General features: G+C 36.7%; 1 protein-coding gene across 2 annotated transcripts in view; it reads left to right on the forward strand.

Moving 5' to 3' along the window:
- ADK (adenosine kinase) overlaps nucleotides 1-19269 on the forward strand; it is a 266323-nt gene that overhangs the window by 189644 nt on the left and 57410 nt on the right. The window lies entirely within an intron of this gene.

The raw sequence follows: 19269 nt of genomic DNA on the forward strand, positions 1-19269 counted from the left end.
GGAATCTGACCATGAGAGATGTCGTTAGAAAGTTAAATCTGTGGTCACTGGACTGGGATATTTCAGTAGATACCAAAGATGTCACTTGACCTGTTAGAGATTTACAACTTGTTCATTCTAGCAGGAAACATCCAGCACATTGGTGCTGTGTAATAACTGTCCATGTGCATCATGTCCTCACCCTGAGTTTAACTCTGCTACAAGAAAACATAGGAAGGACTGCCGCTGAGCTCCTGTAACTCAATTCCTTACCCATAGTGCTGCTATTAATAGCATTTTCTCTGATGATGATGACTCTTTGGGGAGAAGTGGGAGGAGAAAACTAAGAAATAGAGAGTTGTTTTAAAAGGTTCTCATTGATTTTATGGTGGATGGACTGGCAGCCCATCAGAGGAAGGCTTATCTTTGCTGTGTAAGTTGGCAAACAGATTGCATGAAATTCTGCCTGGAAGTATATGTTAATAGACCAAATTAATTCAGGTTTCCCTCATCATTTTTGATTTTTCTTCACTTTAGAAAGTGTTCTTAAATATTTATTAGTTTTCTCAGCAGGAAAAGGTTGAAAAAAGCCTTGAAGTATGTGACACACCTAAATGAAATGTGAGTTTGTCACTCAAGATAACTACAGGAGTAGTTACAGGAGTACGGGAAAATGATGGAAAAGCAACTTACTCCTGTGAGTGGTTATTCCTGATTGTGACAAAGGGACTTTCACCAACACAAGTCAGTTGTTAAACTATTGTCCGCATGTCTACGTAGGGGCTAGCATTGTTATCTATACTAAATACCTTATAGATATAGATAGGATTTTAAAAATTAAAATATTTATTTTTAAAACAAAGAAAAGTGCAATGTTTTTAAATGCAAGGGCTAAGGGAAACCCTTTTAACTAAAGTTAACTGTACAGAAAAAGTATTTTCCAGGCATCTTCTTGCTATTTCCAACTGTTACCTTTGTACATTTTTCTTGATATAGTCCTCACAAAGATGGTATTGAGTATTTTTGTTAAATAGCAGTGTAATCTCGACACAAAATCCTGCCAGACTTCACAGATTATGTAATACCAAGTCTAGATATTTTTAGAGTTGAAGAGCTTCACAAAAATTTCTGGGATTAAAACTTGAAGATCTTTTATATAAATATTACTACACTGACCTATTAGGATAATTCAGATCAGAATGTTTCTTTAAGTGCTATTTTTTCAGAGGTTGTTACTTTTTTGTGCATTTGTGTTTTATATAAGCAGTAGCCCATGATACAGGTGACACTCCCATTTCAGAAATTTTATTCAGACTAGATTATTTTCCTCTGTCATTTGTTTATTATGGTATTATTCACCTGCTGTCAAAAATATTGTGTAGTACTGTTGTGTTTGTTAAAGTTGAAAGACTCCCTGCATTTTCTGTATGTAATTTCTGAGGCATTTTGGTGTGTTTCAGGATAAAAGATTATAATTTAAACTTTAGTGATCATCCTTAAACTTGGCAGTACAATATATATAAATACTTCAGAGTACCAGCCTCTTTGTTCCTTATGCTAATCATGAAAACATGGTCACTTTTTAGTCTCAGCTTCCTGCTGGCTGTTGCTGCTTTGGAGTTGTTGAAATGCTGCTTGCAGTGGTTTATTGTCTTGCCTTTCTGTGTGACTTGAAGCCACGCTCTTGGCGTGATGTACTTCTAGTTTTGAGGAGCTTCTGTGTCTTCTCATTGTCAGTGTTTCTGCTCTCTGTGTATGGTTTCTGATAAAGAGTACTTGCAAAACTCAAAGCTCAGTCTGACATGTTCTGCCTTTGTCGCTTCCACCCTTGGTTTTGGTGCTTTTTCTCTCCTCCCATGTGAATTTCAGCTACAAGCACATCCAGGGGATTTTTTTGTGTCTGTGTATATCTTGATGGGCCATGAACCTCTTCAGCTGGCCAACACCAAGTTTTTGTCCATTTGGTGTGATTCCTTTTGCTTTATGCTTCATCTTCCATTAGTGTAAGTGCATAAGTTAACAAATAAGCAAGGCATACTAAATTGTGTGGTTGTTACTTCATTAGTACAAACAATACTTTTAGACACAATTTTATTCTTCCCTATATTTATCTTCACATTCTAGGCCAATAAAATTCTATTGTTAAGCACTGAGCTGTTTATTTTTTTAATAATACGAAAACATCCAAGTGCAGCAAAATTCCAAATTGCTGCCATTCCTAAACTAAAAACAATTGGCAAAGTGATTTTAAATTACATCTTCTACTTAAAAATTTACATCTGAATGGAGATTGGTTATTTCAAGTTTCAGCCAGATGGTAATTAAAATGGGCAAGTTATAAATCTTTCAGAATAAATATTCTAGTTTTGAATGTAAATGCCAGCATACCCTTAACTGCAGTTTAGACACTGAATGCTGTGGTAACAACTTAGTATATGTATCCATTTCAGTGTATTAACTCAGTGACCACTGGTGTTGTGATAATTTATTTAAATCTCATTTCTAACCTACCTAAACATCTTGTCTTGAATTTTTTGTATTTATTAACAGTACTTCATATAACAAATTTAGTACAGAGCATTCAGAAAAGGAATAATTATATGGTCATTGCAGTTAACCAAGTAGGGCCATTCTGCAGTCATTATCTAGCAATACATGACTGAAGAACTTGATTATTGTCATTGCTTTTAATTTTTATTAAATTAAGGTTTTTTTAGTAGTGTCATTTTGCAAATGGTTCTTAGCAGTAATACCTTCCAAGCTACCATAATCACTGGATAATTAACCTGCCAGGATTAAGCACACTCTACTTTGCCTCAGGATGCTTAACTCTCAAATAAGGTCAATTATCTCCTGATGATAACTGCTTTGTCACAAGTTGCTGCTTAATTCGGCTGTAAAAGCTCACCTTAGAATACATATTTTACAACTCAGAGTAACTTCCAGTAACAGGGTGGTCAAAAGAATGAAAGCTTTGAAAACAACACCTTTACACAGAACTGTAGAAAGGTTCCTACACAGCAATTAATCTAGGCCAGTAAAGGAGACTAAATTTGTGTGTATCACTTTCCATTTTCCTGGTTAGGGCTAAATGGTGATGTATATTAAATATGTGACCCATCAAAGTCCATAATGGGTACAGGAATTTTAATTAAATTTCCAGTCACCCCAAAAGATGTCAGTTACAATGGCATCTCCTCAGGGAAGGAACTTCCTTGGGGGAACAGTCTGTATATTTTTGCATGTGCACCTGGCTAGCAGTTTCTTCAGGATTTAAGGGAGACTGCAAGGTTTTTATATGATTGATCTTCACATCTGGCACCAGTTCATGACTCAAAAGAATATTTGTTGATATTGATGTGGTAAAGATCTTTGGGGTTTTCTTGCTATGTGTAGGCAGGGCATCACTGAGAATTTTTAGAATTTAGAACCTTTGGAGTTACAGACACGTTGAACTTTTTCATCTGGTGCTTTACAACAAAAACAGTAAACCAATGATATAACTGGTAGTATTCAGTGTACAGTGATCCATAGAGGTTGAGGAGCTTTTGTAGAAGAGAAATTGTGAAATTATTTTGAAATACAAAATAATAAAGAAAACAAAGATAAAAATTATTCTTTAAAATTTGATCCTCTTTGTCTCTAGTGTAAAGAGCTGTTACTTCTAAACACTCAGTCTCTGAACAAATTAATTACAGGATTATAAGCTGAAGTTTTGCAAAGACAGAGCATCTGTGATCCCATTGTGAAATTGCTGCTCTTGTGACAGCAAATGTGCTGAAAAGAAAGCAGGTTGTGTACAAGATTTGTACATTTTAAGAAGCAATGACAATAGGTTGAATGGTGGTTCTAGAATTAGAAATCCCGAGCTTTAAAGAGATAAATGCCTTTGGAATAAGATAGCAAATGGGTCTTGTCATCATTTCCTCTTCACAATTCTGCTGGAATGGTACATTGTGTCCCCTTTGTTTAAAATATTTTCAGTTGAGGTATCAAATACTAACAGAAAGATCCCTACAAATGTAAGTGGTTTGAACAGCAACCTTTAATACCATTTTTAAGTCTTTATAAAGGCGAGTCTCTTGAATTACATGGAAAATTCTCTTCAGTGGTGATGAAAAATATTTCATATAAAACTGAGGGGTTGGTGGGATTTTGGTGAGATTATGGTGAGATTAATGAACTCCTTATTTTGAACTTGAAGGCAGTCTGTAGTTTTGTGCTTGTTTTACCTGAGGGAGGGAATGGAAATACTGATAAGTTTTCTAGTATAAACTGTGTTCAACACACTAGGATTTACACCTAAATGGCAGTTTCCAAACAAATTTGTCTATTCCCTTGCTGTAAGCTCTCAGTCCACAGAATTTGATATATTACATATTACATACAAGATATGACACTGAGAACAACCTTCAGTTCCACCTGCAAATTTCCTCTACTGCATTATTACCTGGGATCGGATTGATACCTGCAGGGTTAGGAATCTGCCCACAGCCCAGAAAAATCTTGAATGAGACATAATCGCTTTTGTAAGATAAATGAGCTTCATGGTGATTCTCTTCAAACTAGTGTGCATTCCTAATGGCATAACTGAATTGATTTGAATTTACACAGTGCAATTCCTGCTGTTTCTAGACCCAGCACATAGCTTTCCACAACCATCAGAGTTCTTTTACACTGGTGAGTTGTCTGACTTTGAGGAAACCATTAAGAGGTAGGAGTCAGGAGAAAATCAGATGGCAGATGTAATTTGGTGTAGGGAAGAAGGGAAATACAGTTTGACTGTCAATAAATAATGAAAGAGAGACCAACATTTCAGTCTGTTCTTCAGTATCAGATGGGGCTAAGGAGTGAGGAACGTGGCAAAGAATTGCTGGTCATGCCATAAATATCACTAAGTTGATGTTTCTGTTTGAAGTATTTTCAAGTAAGCATTTATAATTATTATTGAAAGGCAAATAATAGATGGTATTTCAAACAGGGTATCTTAAAGAGACTCATTTTAGTACAGCTGACTTGCATGTATGTTATGTAAAGAGCCCTTAAGAAACATTTTCTTCTTGTCTTGCTGGACCTGGTCTATTTTGAGAGGTTATAGTCAGTCACTGGTTGTAGGCATGCTATCATCCTTAAGAGTTCAGCCTTTACCTTCTACATCTCTGTTCACTTGGAATTGAATTTTCAGAAACAGTAATCATCTTAAATGACATTAAGTTGGGTGTTAGTGTTTTGCATTTCAGTTTATATACTGATGTTTTCTTTTTTGTTGTGCTTTCAGTTCTCAGAAACTTGCCCCACAGGTGAGGGTAATTATCTTCAGTTCCTAGGCTGGGTGAGAGACTGAGGTTTGCACAGTTCCCTACAGGAAGTCTGTGCTTCACTTAAAAATCGTAGTCAGATATTCTGACCCAGTTTATTAAATACACATGGGAAAAAATTTTGTAAGGAGACATCCCATCTTCCCTTCTATTTTAACAGGTAGAGGTTTTTAAGGTCAGCTGCTGCTGGTGTTTGCTTTTCCAAACTGCAGTAAACAAACAGTATTTCTTTTTATAAATCTTACATTTAAGATTTCTGCAAAGCCTTATTAAAAATTGTAATTCTGAATGGAGGGAATTAGAAATTGTAATTCTGAATGGAGGAAAAATAAATACTATTTTTGTTTGATGTCTTTGTAGAATCTTGATGCCCTTTTCCTGTGATAGATGTTGTGTTTTCAATTATAGGACAGCTATGGTGTTGTAATATTGCTCCTTAATTCATAGAATTAACTTTCTCAGTAGTGGAATATCTAATAAATTGTGGCCATCTGAAAAATGAGAGGGTCTCTAGCACAAGGGAGGTTGATAATGTCAGTGGTGTGTTGTAAAGATGTGCTGTGGGAAGGATGCTGAAACAGCCCAAGGCTATTTCAGCTACAGACACTGAATCTGCTGCTTCTTCTCTCCTCTTTTTTTTCCCCTCCCATGTGAACTGCAGTGGCTCTCTAAGATAAAATGCTTTTAAATCATTTCCCAACCTTGCAGCCGTTTTTGATAAAAGCCCTGTTATCTGAAATGATATGAATCACTGTGGAGTTAACCATACCTTTTACAACAACATATTTTGTTGTGATTCATTCTGTCTCAATTAATCATCTTATTTATCTATATTGTCTCAGCTGCTGCACTGAAATTCATGAGTAATAAGCAAGTAATTATTTTAGTATAGTTTACCTAGTACATCATGAATGAAAGGAAAATTGAGAGCAAGTATTTAAATTTATATTTAGTGCTGCTTTCAGCTAATGTCTAGCTATTTAAGCAATTTAGGCAGCCTATCTCGAAAAATGTCTTTCTTGTTTCCTGTTATGGGAAACAAGCAGGTATTTAGAAGCAAAGCTTATACTTTCCAACAGACTTCATTTCTTAAAACTAAAAATATTTTCTGGTAGTCTCTCAGAATGCTTAGGGATATTTATCCTTCCTTATGCTATGCAGTGTTGAGATACTTTTAAGACTGTGAATACTGGAGAACATGCAGCACAAGACAGAATGTCCTTTGAGAGAGGAAAGCAGATTCCACGGTTTTTCAGCAGCTTGTGTTTTACTGACAATGATTGATAACCCTTTTCACTTTGTAGCACGTCCCAGAGCATCTCATAACACTTCATAAACATTAAAGCTCAGAATAAACCAATAAGGTGGGTGTGTAGTCTTGACTGTTTTACTGGTGGACAATTGAAAGGTTATTTGCCCAAGGTCATACAGCAAGAGCAGAGCCAGGAACAAGCAAAATTGAATTCTAACTTTTTTCTTCAGTTAAGTGTCCTGAAATGTGTTCAGCTGCTGAATACATCTTGGACAAAACTCACCTGTCTTAAGGAAAGAACCTGTACAATCTGTCTTTCAGTTTTCACTATAGTATTAACATATGTCTCTGAAAGTCTTTCAAAGGTAAACTACATATGCCTTTTAATACTCAGATCACTAAGGCAAAAATGTATAATATATAATATCCAATATATAATTTAAGAACTGCAAAAATAAGAGTATGAATAAAATTGAGTTACACAGTTGATATGAACAAGAAGAAGAGAAGCTGAAATGCTCACAAATGCTTCATTAAATCAGTGTAAATTCAGAACTTTTCAATTTTACAGAGATATTTGCAGATAACAATGCAGGTGAAAAATAGGTTACAATAAAGCTTTGTTTTCCAATCCAGCTAAGGTTAATTCGATGCCGCCTCATTGCAAGCCCTGTTTGGGGCAAATATAGCCAGTTTCTGATTCAGAAGATTAGGTTATGCTAAAGCCTCTTATGGCAACATGTGCTGGAGATTCTCCCCCTGTTATAGATAGTCCTTGCAGTGGATTGTAAGGCTGCAGTGCCATGTTATCCCCATGGATAGCATCTAAGGGTGAGCTGCCCTTATCACATGATGTCATCCCCCTTTACTCAGATGAACAATTTTACATCCAGAGCAAGAGTGAGTTCTGTGGGCCAGACTGCTGTTAATCACTGAGCTGGTCCAGCTTTCTCAAACAACACAATCACTTGATCTGATTAGATGAGAGGGTAATGCATGGTGGTACAAAGGACTTTGAAAGAGAAAGCATGATAACCTCTCTGTTTCATCAGATATAAGCAGCCACTGCTGTTAGGGTCTCCCAGACAATACAGCAAAGAAACAATTATTGACTGACTTAAATGTTATTATGAATGGATAAGTTGTAAATCAGCTGTAAATGTTCTTGGACCGAGGTTTTTATATAAATAGACAGTTTTTACCTAAAGAGTATGTATTGATGCTTCCTGTGTTTATAAATTTGAGTCTGAACTAAGGTTCTTGAAAGGGGAGAAAAGGGAAGGATAGTTGAGGAGACAGTAGTAGGTCCATGCTGATGTTCAGAATCTTGAAAACATGGTTTGGGGGTTTTGGAATAGAATTGGCAATATCATTATTATGTTAACCTATTTTTCTGTACTATTGCATAGCACTATTTTTTCAAAACTGCAGTTTCAGCCTTGTTCTTTCTGTCATGTTATCTTTCTCTGTCAACACCTTCCTTCCCTCTGTTTATATAGCTCATATAATATTTTTATTCCCTCAAGAGAGTTTCACATCTCATTATAAATCTATTAGCTAGTTTCATTTTTCTGGCTTGCTTCAACAAAGAGCAAAATTAGGCATTTGAACCCTCTCTTCTTTTCAATTAGCTATAAAATCTTCTGTTACCAGGATTCCTTCTGTAGATTTTATAAGAATAAATTTAATCCGCTGATGTTGCCTTAAGACTATTGAAAAGTTGCTATGTATAAGTAAGTTAATGAAGACAGATTTTTCCTTCATGTGCTGACATAAACACTGAGGGTATTTAGAATGGACATATACTAAACTATTACTGATTAAAGTCTGTATTTTTTTTAAATTATAATTTTGAGTTTAGGCAGTGATGTTAAATTGAAAATTAATTGTGCATATATTATTAAGCACATGCAATGGGGCATAAATATATGTAAGGGTTGCAAAACTATTTTGCTAATTTAATTTTTTTCAGAGTTTTCCTAAAAGCAGGAAATAAGCTTGGAAAAGAAATAGAAAAAGTATAGTGCAGCATACCTGATATATTTAAAAGATAGATAAAAGCATCCATAGTTTTCCCAAAGGCATTAGTTGATCTCTAAAACCTTGCCTTATTTATAAACTTAGGCCACCCTGTTTATCACGCCTTCGGGTGATAATTTTGCAGCCACATCAAAGTGTGTCCTTAAGCTGTATTTTTAGGTTTGATGGTCATATTCTGACTTGAAAAAACATTTGTTTAAGTACTGACCTATCAGGGAAGAAGTGTGGAGAAGTTGCTTTGCTGTATAAGTTTTTTGTTCTAAGCTAACAGAACTTATCCCTCCTAGACATTGCATTTGGATCTTTTTTAGTTCTCCAGAGAAATGTTCCATTAAACCTGTACTTAAGTAGTACTACTGCTAATCCACATGTGATAAGTAACATTGTCAATATGTTGCTCTTTAAGTCCTCAAACCCTCCTTTGACTCCTCATATTCTGTGTCCAAACCAGCCGCATATGCAATCACTTCAGAGAAACAAGCATCCACAGGTCAGTTCACTTTCCATGCTGAAGTGGTTGCCAGGTGAAGGAGCTTCCCTCTAAAGGACAGAATTGTAGCAGTTTCATGACTGGGACAGTACAACTTTTGAAATACAGAAAGCTGTCTGTTTGTTGGTTATGTTTCTAATGGTGTAGAGGGGAACCCCCTATTCTGAACTTGAAATTCTAGGAACAGTTGTGTCCATCATCTTCAATTTATGTTCCCTGAAGGCTATAATTTCACAAGTGCAAAGTTTCTTTCTTCCCCCATGGCTAAGGAGAAGGACTTCCTCTCCACTCTTGCAAAGGAACCAGCCATCAGCGTCTGCTTCTGGTCCCACCAAATGAGCTGGGCTGTGCTTTCAGCAGGAAAAACCCTTTAGTGTAGGAGAAACTCACCTGAAAGCAATGGCAAGGGGCTACACATTCCAGAGGAAGACCCTTAGGATTCCCAGCCAGCCTTTGTGGTACTTCTCAAGCTGTTTGGCTGTTGTCAAGGTATAGCCTTGCTAGCTGAATAAGCTGTTTGAAGATGTCCTAAGTATTTCTGGAGTTAGGAATTCTATTTTAAATTTTTCTGATGCTGGAAAGTCATGGATCTCAATTCAAGGGAAATTCACTATCTTTTCAGAACTTGGGAAATTCTGCCTCTTCATCTTGCTATTATTGTCCTGTGAGTCTAAGCCAGTCTGCAGGCACCAATCAACAGCATTTCTGTTCATTTCTCTTTGTCTGTGGCTGCCCTTCTGTAGGATTCTGTTATTGAGAATCTGAGAGGCCAAGCTATTTTTGATCCTATGTTCTCTTTAGGATCTCTTTTAATAAAGCATATTTCTGCTCCAGAATTCCTCTGAGAAACCAGGGCATGTTTAACTTGTCTCTCAGACTGTTGACCTCTCTAAGGTGTGCAACAGTCCTTTAAATAAAAAAAAAAAAAAACAGAATTCTCATGAAAAATTAAGTGGTAGCCATAAAATGTGTTGTTGTGGTAGTCCTGATTGCTCTGCAAGGAGGACCTCGCTGCAACTGGGAAAATATCCGAATTTTCATGGGATCACAGGTATCCTTTACCATCAGTTTACCTGGTTTTTCTTAAACTCTTTTGAAATGTGGATGGGCAGTCAGATGGTCTTAACACACAATATTTGCTGTATGTGTTATTTTGGAGCAGCTATGATTAACATGTCTTTTTTCTCTTGTTGGAATTTCTACTAGAGCAGGAGAAATACATCTGTGAGTGGTCTTGGACACATACCAGTTTCAGATAAATGGATCAGTCAATTTAAATTCTGCATATATAGTTGCCAAACACTATGCATTTGATTTGAACATCAAAGTAAATGCCAGATTTGGATGGAGCTGCATCTTGGTATATGTGAATTACGATAATGAGTCAAACTACTGAATCTCACTGCTCAAAAAAGAACACTCATCCTCTGGAACCAAATTCCTTTCTTCTAGAATCTAAAGTCATGAAAAGAGATGAAGAAGTACATAGCCTTATGCTGCCAGTTGTAACCCATCTCTGAATAAGCATTACCTGAGAGGTGGGTGGGCAGGCTTAGGAGCATTCTAAAGTGTGGAATGGTGGGAGGTTGGACCCATTATTTAGACCCCTTGAAAACCCTATGTTTCAGGAGTCCATATTAGCTTTACTTGCAGATGAGTTTCTTGAATATTTCAAACAAGAACTCTGTGTCCCAGGATGAGTGGTGCTTGTATATATTTCAGGTGGAACAAGCTAAAATCAAGATCAAAGTGTTAAGGATGTTAACATCATCTTCAGCCACATTCTTGGGATAATTTTTAAGTCTGCAAGGAAGTGACAACATAACCTATCCCAAAGTTATTTTTTCATTTATGGTAAAGATATCAAGTATTTTATGGGAGGGTCTTCATTGTAACAGACTTTATTAAGGCCGTAGGGATTCATTTTGTACCTCTTCCATTGGAGTTGATTTTTTTAGGAACTTAAATGTCAATTATCACTTTTTAACCATGCTTAACCTCTGCTACTCTTAAGAAGGTTTCTCTTTATTGTTACTTGAATTTGAAAAATGCATTGTGTAAAATATTGCAGCATAAATTAACAGAAGTTACCTACCTTGGAAGACATTTGCATAGATTTAGTGGGAAGAGAGCAGGTAATAGATTATTGAACAATGTTATTAGACCAGGAAAATGCTTAATTCAGGAGTAAGCTATAGAGACATTCTTGTCTTGTGGATGCTGTTCAAGGTAACAACTTTTAGAATTGTGTTTCGTGCAATGAAACACAAAGAAAACCCCCTAATTTTTCTGTTTTACAATCTTGTACATTCGATGATAGCATAATGATTTTGAGAGTTAGGTGGATGCAGAGAATTGGGTAACTTATATAATATGTAGAAATGCTTCAAATTATTTCTTTAATTAGATTAGAAAAATGTTTTCAGCACTACTGTTTTTTATTTGTTAGTGAGATCTTCTGCAATAAATCCTTGTTCAGGATCACAAGGAAGAAAAATTATTCGTCATGTAAATAAAAATTCACAGAAGGAGACTTGAAATATAATCAATTGATCCTGAAGACTTTTTGAGATGTAACTAATTTTGTCTATGCTAATTTGCCCAAACCCTGTTACTAGTTTAAATTGACATCGGAGCAAGTTGCAATGCTTAACTTTTCATAACATTTCCTAATATATATCTATACTGTGCAAAACAGAGTAAGAGGCATGCCTTGTCCTGAGAAACTTACATTTTAAACAGAGATAAAGAAAAGGAATAAAGAGAAGTAATGACCAGAGAGAGGTGAAATCTCTTAACCCTGATGATACACTTGTTCAGTGCCGTTACAAAATGTAGCTAAGGATTTTGCTCCATAATCTCATATATCAATTTTTAAAATAAATGCAGTGAATAGAAAAGAGAAGTAGTAATGATGATATGTGCTAAAGTTAGATATACAAGTCCTTTCATATGGGTTTTTTAGGAATTTTCTTATTTTCTTCCATGGTGTTTTTTGTTTTCTTTGTTTGCTTTCAGTCTTAAAAATCATGCAGAATTAAAGCAGTTCATGATCAGTTAAAATTTCAAATATTTAAGACAGCAGTTTTTAAGATTAACTGTTTTCCATTTACTGACTGTTACTTGGAACCAAAAGAATCTTGTATTTTTGTAAGCATAGTAAGCTACACTGTTTTTCTTTAAACTTTAGGGTATGAATTATATTCCTATAATGACAGCTGCAGGGTGGAATGTTTTAACACACTGGAGTGAGATATATCTTGGACACATTCTTGGTACCTTAAGTTCAACATGCTCCATATGGTGCCACTGAGCCAGTGATTTTGAAGAAAACAGTTAAAGACTGCTGAAACAGCGTAAAATACAAATTAGTCTTTGCTATATAAGTAAAAAAAATCACTGTCAATCTTTTCAGCTTCCTGCATGAATACTTCCAGCAACTTTCAGTAGTAGTCCCCATGTTTTAAAACAACTGTTGAATTCTAGCAGAGCCGAGTGAAAGCTTGTGGGCTAAGAATACATTAACTGAATTATGCCTAACTCTTATGCAGGGGAGCAAAGGGAAAGGAGATTGGGCTTCCCTGCATTTCCACATTAGTTTTTAATGTGACAGCAGGGTTTGTGTGGTGCAAGATCTGTGAGAAGTAGCTGGCTCTTTGGTAATTTGTCCCTCTGTCAGCACAAGAGCACCATGAAGGAGCTGTGTTGGGAAGGTGTCTCAGTCCTACTGTTGAGAGTACTAATGATACAGTATCCTGTATTAAAACTACAGAATAACTATTGTTGCTACTAAATATTTTAGTGTTTGGAGAAATAAATTAGCTGGGAATTACATTTTCAGAACATTGGATGTTTTTCGTTCATGTTTTCATTTGTTGTATCAAGACCAGGAGTTAATGTATGAGTAACTTGCTTGTCTATCTTTTACCTTAGTTTAGTTGATTTTTTTTCAATATCACTCTAACCCTGGGTTTTCAGAATTTCTATTCAAGCTGTGCAAAATTCTTACAGCACACTTGAGTTCTTAGTACTGAAGTTATCAGTTCATACCCTGATTTTTACTGATATTGACTTGATGTAAATTTTCATCCTGGATTATTATTATTCTTGTCCTTATTATTATTGTTAATTACTAATAGTGTTGTTGTTGTTGTTGTTATCATTATCATCATTATGGCTTTTTAAAAGCATCATACGTGAGCTCCAAAGAAAAGACCAAGGATTACACAACAATGCAAAAATTCTATTCTTCTCAAGTGGTACCAACCTTAAATTGTTTTGTATTGGTGTTGACTCATAAGAACAGATTTCCAAATGTAAGCATGAGACAAAGAGCCACAGTACACCAGCCTATTAACCTGTACTTGGATACCTTCTGGATCAGCAAAGCAGCACATTGAAGTGAGAGCACCAGTGGTGAATGAAGCCTGTGAGGGGGTGATTTGCAGTTATATTAGTGTGAAGTTGGACATTACAGCCTGAGTTGATCTAAGAATTTCCTGCTGGAGGAATATGGAGATCTTGCTCCCTGTTGTCCCTTTCCAGACTTGTAGTTTCTGTGTCAGGTTCCCTCTGTATGGTGTAGCTAAGGCAGCAGAGACAAGGGTGATATTTTTAAGAAAAGAGGATGTGGCCGCATGATTTTCTTGATTTGGGATGTAGTTAATTAGAGATAGTCCATCTAAAAGTAAGAAATCAAAAAACAGTCCTTGAGCTTCTTTCCCAAAGATAAATTGTTACAGTCTATAAAATCATGAGGCAAGGAATGATAACTACCATTTCAGTGATCCCATGTTAGAGCTGCCTGCACTGTTTTAGTCCTTCTAGATATAATTAGGTAAAGTCATCACGAATAGTTTGTGTACAAATTTCCATCTTCGAGCTGAATATAGCTCGAATGTCAAATTTCAAATGATAATTACTTATGATATTTGGTAAACCCTTTGGGATACAGCCAGTGAGTATCTGTGGTAAAGGACGTCATTGTCAAAGGATTCATAAATTAAGTTCTTGTGCACTCAGAAAATATATTGAAAGCATGAATGGTTATGATACAGTATATGTCACAGCAAACATAGGTCAAATATCTGCTTTAAGTGAAAAACAGGATTAAATATTGGCATTAGAGAGATGACCAGAACATCAATGATGCATTAAAGTTGATACTTTCTCATCATACATAAAATGAGCACCTTTTCTCTTTTTTCTGCAGCAGCAGGATTCTCTAGTTTAAAAGGGTGTCTGTTGATGTTTGTTGAGTCACTGGACATATGTTGGTATATATTCTGTAAAAGACTCATTCAGCTGTACTTCCCTCATCACTGATAGCTGGCTGGGCCTTCCAGTCTCCATGGCCATCCTAATCCATTTGATATGATGATATAATGCAGCTGTCACAGAACACTGTTCTCTTTGTTTCTGAAGTGTAAAACTTCCAAGCCATACATGTAATGTAAGCCAAGGAGGTGATCCCAAGGGATCCACTTGACCTATTGGTGCCTGCCTTCATTCTGTGCCATGGGCAGACCAGCAGAGTTACAGTCCTGCTCTAAATTGGAAGACAACTGTGCTTCCTTTCTCTGAGTATCAGTTCATTGTCACTATGTGTGAGAAGCTTGGGCTAAGCTCTGTGTTAAGCTTGTGCTTCGCTATTCCAAAACAAGTTTGTGTATGAAAGACATAACAATGGTGTTATATTGCTCTGCTGGGACAAAAGGGGGACCAAACCCTTTTTCTGCACATTAGTACTCTTTGCTGAAGGAGGCAGGGTCCAGCCTGTCTTTTACATTCCACATCCCAGCCATTGGTGTATAATTTGATGAGAGGAGGAAATAAAGAATAAGGGAAAGACTTGAGAAGATCCAGTGGAGCTCTCTGCCTGGAAATGACTCTATATTTCCCAGTGATGGAGAAATTGCCTTAGCGTTTTATACCCACAACAGCTCAGTCTTGCCTGAGTGCAAACCTGGAAGTGGTTTTCTTTATTCAGGCCAGAAGCCTGTTCATACTGCTACTTACAGGCCAATAAATTACTTCTTCAGAAAGTTCCTATTTTGATAAATTGATATGCTTGTGTGTTTGCACTATATTATGTACGAGGAGCCTTGTCATCTTATTGAAATTATAGGACATTGAGAGATACCAAGTATTTATGGCTAGATTTAATGATTTTAAAGGAAGGAAATTATTGCAGCCCCAGGGCAACAGTAACTTATACAGTGACAACTTATACATGTTTTATGTACCTACTTACTTTAGTGTTTACTACAAAAGTATAGTTACCATAGCAATGACCATGTCACCAGACTTCTTTTCTAGTTCTGAAATGCAAAATACCCAAATGCCACCTGAACTGTGAATATTCTCTGCACAAGTAATGAAAGTAGAAGTTGAGAGTGTCACACACTTTTCTAAACAAACAGCAACACACGGATTTACAGAACGTTTTATGTTGCAAATGGATGTTGGGTTGTTAGCATCCCTAATACTGTAAATTCTTTGCCACTAAGCTGCAAGAAAAGCTTCACTGGCTCCTATCAGAAGAGACTCCACTAGTATATACTTAACCTGTAGTCTTCTGTGGAATGTTGGTACTTAGCTGCAATGTTTCAAGAAAATAATGTGTACTATTCAGGAAGACACTTTATCTGATTTTGAGTGTTAGCTAAATAAAACTATCCTTTGGATATTTACAGGTTGTTAGTATTATATAAAATAGCATCACAGAAAGTGGTGTGATTTTTACCTGCTGCTTCTTTTATTTTAGAAATGGCAAATTTATGAAGAATTTAGGTGGCAACTTCTAAACCTTGGCATGTTGCTCACTACCCAATAGAATTGAGAAGCCAGGTACTAGATTTCCCAAATCAACATTAACCACTGGGCAGTAAAGCATTACCTCAGTATGACTTGTGCACTAGTAAAAAGTGAAAACTCTCACCACACTTGCAGACCACTCCTTTTCATAGCTGGATTTTCCCATGTGTAGGCAGTGTGAGTTAAGTACGGATACTTGAAGACAAGCAGTTTGCAGGACTGCAGACTTAATCCACCATAGCAGTCATTCTCTTTTAATAAAGACTGGTCTACAAGGAAACAATAATCTGAACTGAGAGAGCACATCATTTTGAGCACAACAGCTTTAACTCAGATTTGTATTGTGTCTACTTGTGGACAAGCATATGCTGGAACAGAGGTGGGGTATTTTTCTTGTTTAACTGAGCAGAAGTGTGGCACTGAACAAACATGGCAACACTTGGAGCCAGCCTTTAGCAATGCCGTGTGAAAATGTGAAAGTAAAATTGATCTACATTCATGTAATGGTTTATCTTTTCTTCCTTACATTGTGTAGTGTCAGAATTCTCACAAAGAAGGAATCTCACTTTGCTGGGTAGGGATATGGACATGGTCCTGTTAGGTATTACATTTATCTGTAGGAGTTTTAAAGAAGAGTAAGGAAATCACTTTAGCTAGGGAGTTTGATCCAACCTCCCTGAGTCCTGGCAGTGAACATGTGGACCAGGTGGTTCAGATTCCAGCTTTATATAGCAGTGCTATTGTTTAGACTCTTTAATCTGATCAGAGGATCCCAAAGGAAAATTAAGTCTTAAGTTACAAAGAAGGAAGGAAGCTTTTATACACAGCTTCAGTGTTGACTGAGAATTGTGTAAAAGGATCCAAAAAAGCCCCTTTCATGGTGTTGTAATTCTTAACCATTAAGAACTAATTTCAGCTACTTCAGTTTTTGTTTGGATTCTTTCAGTTCTCCTATGTTTCTTTCTCATAAAAAAACCCTCAGTGTTTTTATATTTATCTAGGCAGCAAGTGGCATTTACAACTAATCCTTGAAGTGCATAGGTGTACTCTTCAACCAATGACACTTGAACTGACCCAGGACAGGCAACCTGCAAAACTAGATGATTCAGTTTGATGGTGCTTCAAAAGTACCTTCAGCTGTGTGACTGTGCATGAATTACCAGCTCAGCCTGGTAGCTCAGGCAGTTCTGAGACATCTGTGATGCTCCAGTGCCTGCTACAAACATGCCCAGAGACTCACATTGTGCCTGATCCTTGCAGAGCCATCCAGCCTCTAATTTCCCAGCTAGCCTTTGGCAGTGACCTGTCCATGGGGAAGGAAAGATCTGGCAAATCAATGGGCTGTGACCACCCAGCTTTACACTGATGGGCAGGTGTGGGAGAACCTCTGTCCAGAGAGCCTCTCATCCCTGCAGCTGATGGGCTGTGTGATGGATTAGGTCACTCTGTCTATGTCACCTCTTTTACCACATACTGCTTTCATAGTCAGAGGTGTGTTTGTTCCAGCTGTGATGTTAAAAAGTGTAACTCTGTTTACATCTACAGGGAAGGTCTGGCCAGAGCATTATTTATCATTACTGCCAAATACACTCAGTACAGACTGAAGCACATGGATCTTGTGTATGGTTGAAAGTGTAGCATACACTCATTGCTGTTGACACTGCAACAGGCTTAGGAATAAATCTGCTTTATTTTCTGGATGAAGGCTGTCTTTCTCCTGCTAAAATCTGACATCCAGTTCTTGTTCTGCAGCTAGTCAAGTATTGTTTTTCTTTGCTGTTCTCTTGCTGGTGCAGCCACCTGGTGTGGGGTGGATTCCATGTGTGTGATGCTCACACACATGCTGCTCTGCTGCCAGGAGCAGAGGACCTAATCTTTTGTGACATGAAAAGAAACTTGCTGGTACAGTACATTGCTAAATGCTACAGCCTGACTTTATGAAATGGGAACACCGCAGGGGAATCTGGCAAGGAAGATGTGTTTATGTAACTGAATTGAGTGTTGCAACTGCCATCACTTAGTTCCCTTGGCTGCAGTGAGCGAGTTGTGAGAGAAAAACAATCCAAACAGAGATCTTCAGATGCTAAGGGCAGCTCTAATTACATACAAATAATTAATAAAAATGAAGTGAAATATTGTCAGAAAATACAAATACCATTAATTTTCTTCCATGATCGTGTGTACCAAGATCATTGGTAGGGACAGAAACACTCAGGCTTTTGCACTTTTATTTGAAGTATATATTGTTTGAGTGTCTTCAGCACATTCTGATATCCCAGAGAGATTCATGACACAAGAGTAATTGCACATAACATAAACAAGATCTGCATTAGTTGGCTCTTTTACTCAGAATCCTTTTCCAAGTCCAGATGTGTGATGTGTAAATGTTAGGAGAACAGTCCTTATGAAGTAGCTTTATCAACTGCAGCTAGTCTTCCAGCAAAATGGAGAAAATATAAATTAGCACTCAAGACCTTGGTCAAATCTGGTGCATAAAATTTTACGGTTATATTTACGTTCCATATGTGCTTTGGACAAGTGCCATGTTTGTAAAGAACTGCTTCAATATTATTTTTTTAAAGTGACACTTTTAGCGCAGTATCCTCTGCAAACTGTTCACTGCTTGCCATGTAAGCCATCCAGGCTCCAAATAAACTGTTCATTTTCATGGTCTAAACCTGAGATCAAAATGCCTTTTTAGAGCATGGTGATTTTCAAAACATGGCATGGTAGATATCATATGTGGCTTCTTTAAGCACTGTTCAGAAGAGCTGATTAACGTGACTGAAAGAGGAGCATGCATGATATAAAAATCTGACAAGAGGCAAGGAATTAGGAAGTTCTAGTATACATGTTTGCTACTGCTGAATATCTGTTCTGACTTGTTTATAACATAATTATATTTTAGTAAATTATGTGAGCACTACATTCCTTGTAGCTCTTTAGTAAAGAAAATAAACCTCAAACCAAGGAGATTTTACAAATTTGTGCCACTTTTCAGAGGCCCCAGCCTATTTTTTCTTCATTTCCCTAAATCCATAAATAACTGTCTTTAAAAGAAAAAAAAAAACTCCAATGCAGCATCTGGTGTGCTGTTATTGCCACTACTTCTGTTCTGAGAGTATAGCACTACTGCTTTAGAATGTTCTCATTCACTTGTTATCTGGTATTTGGCCAAAAAATTTATTACCAATGTAAGAGAAAGAAGTAAATTTCTAGAGCCCAAATCAGAATGCAGTCTGAACAAAAGAACAGCACTGAGCTGACCCTATAGCTCTTTTCAATTTTTGCATAAAATGGAAGAGACACAGCATCTTGGAAAAAAATCACAGGAATCCTTTGTGTTGGAAAGTGTGAGTCAAACTAAATAGCTT

The sequence above is a fragment of the Melospiza melodia genome, chromosome 9 (genome assembly GCF_035770615.1).
Source record: "Melospiza melodia melodia isolate bMelMel2 chromosome 9, bMelMel2.pri, whole genome shotgun sequence".
NCBI classification, from domain to species: domain Eukaryota; kingdom Metazoa; phylum Chordata; class Aves; order Passeriformes; family Passerellidae; genus Melospiza; species Melospiza melodia.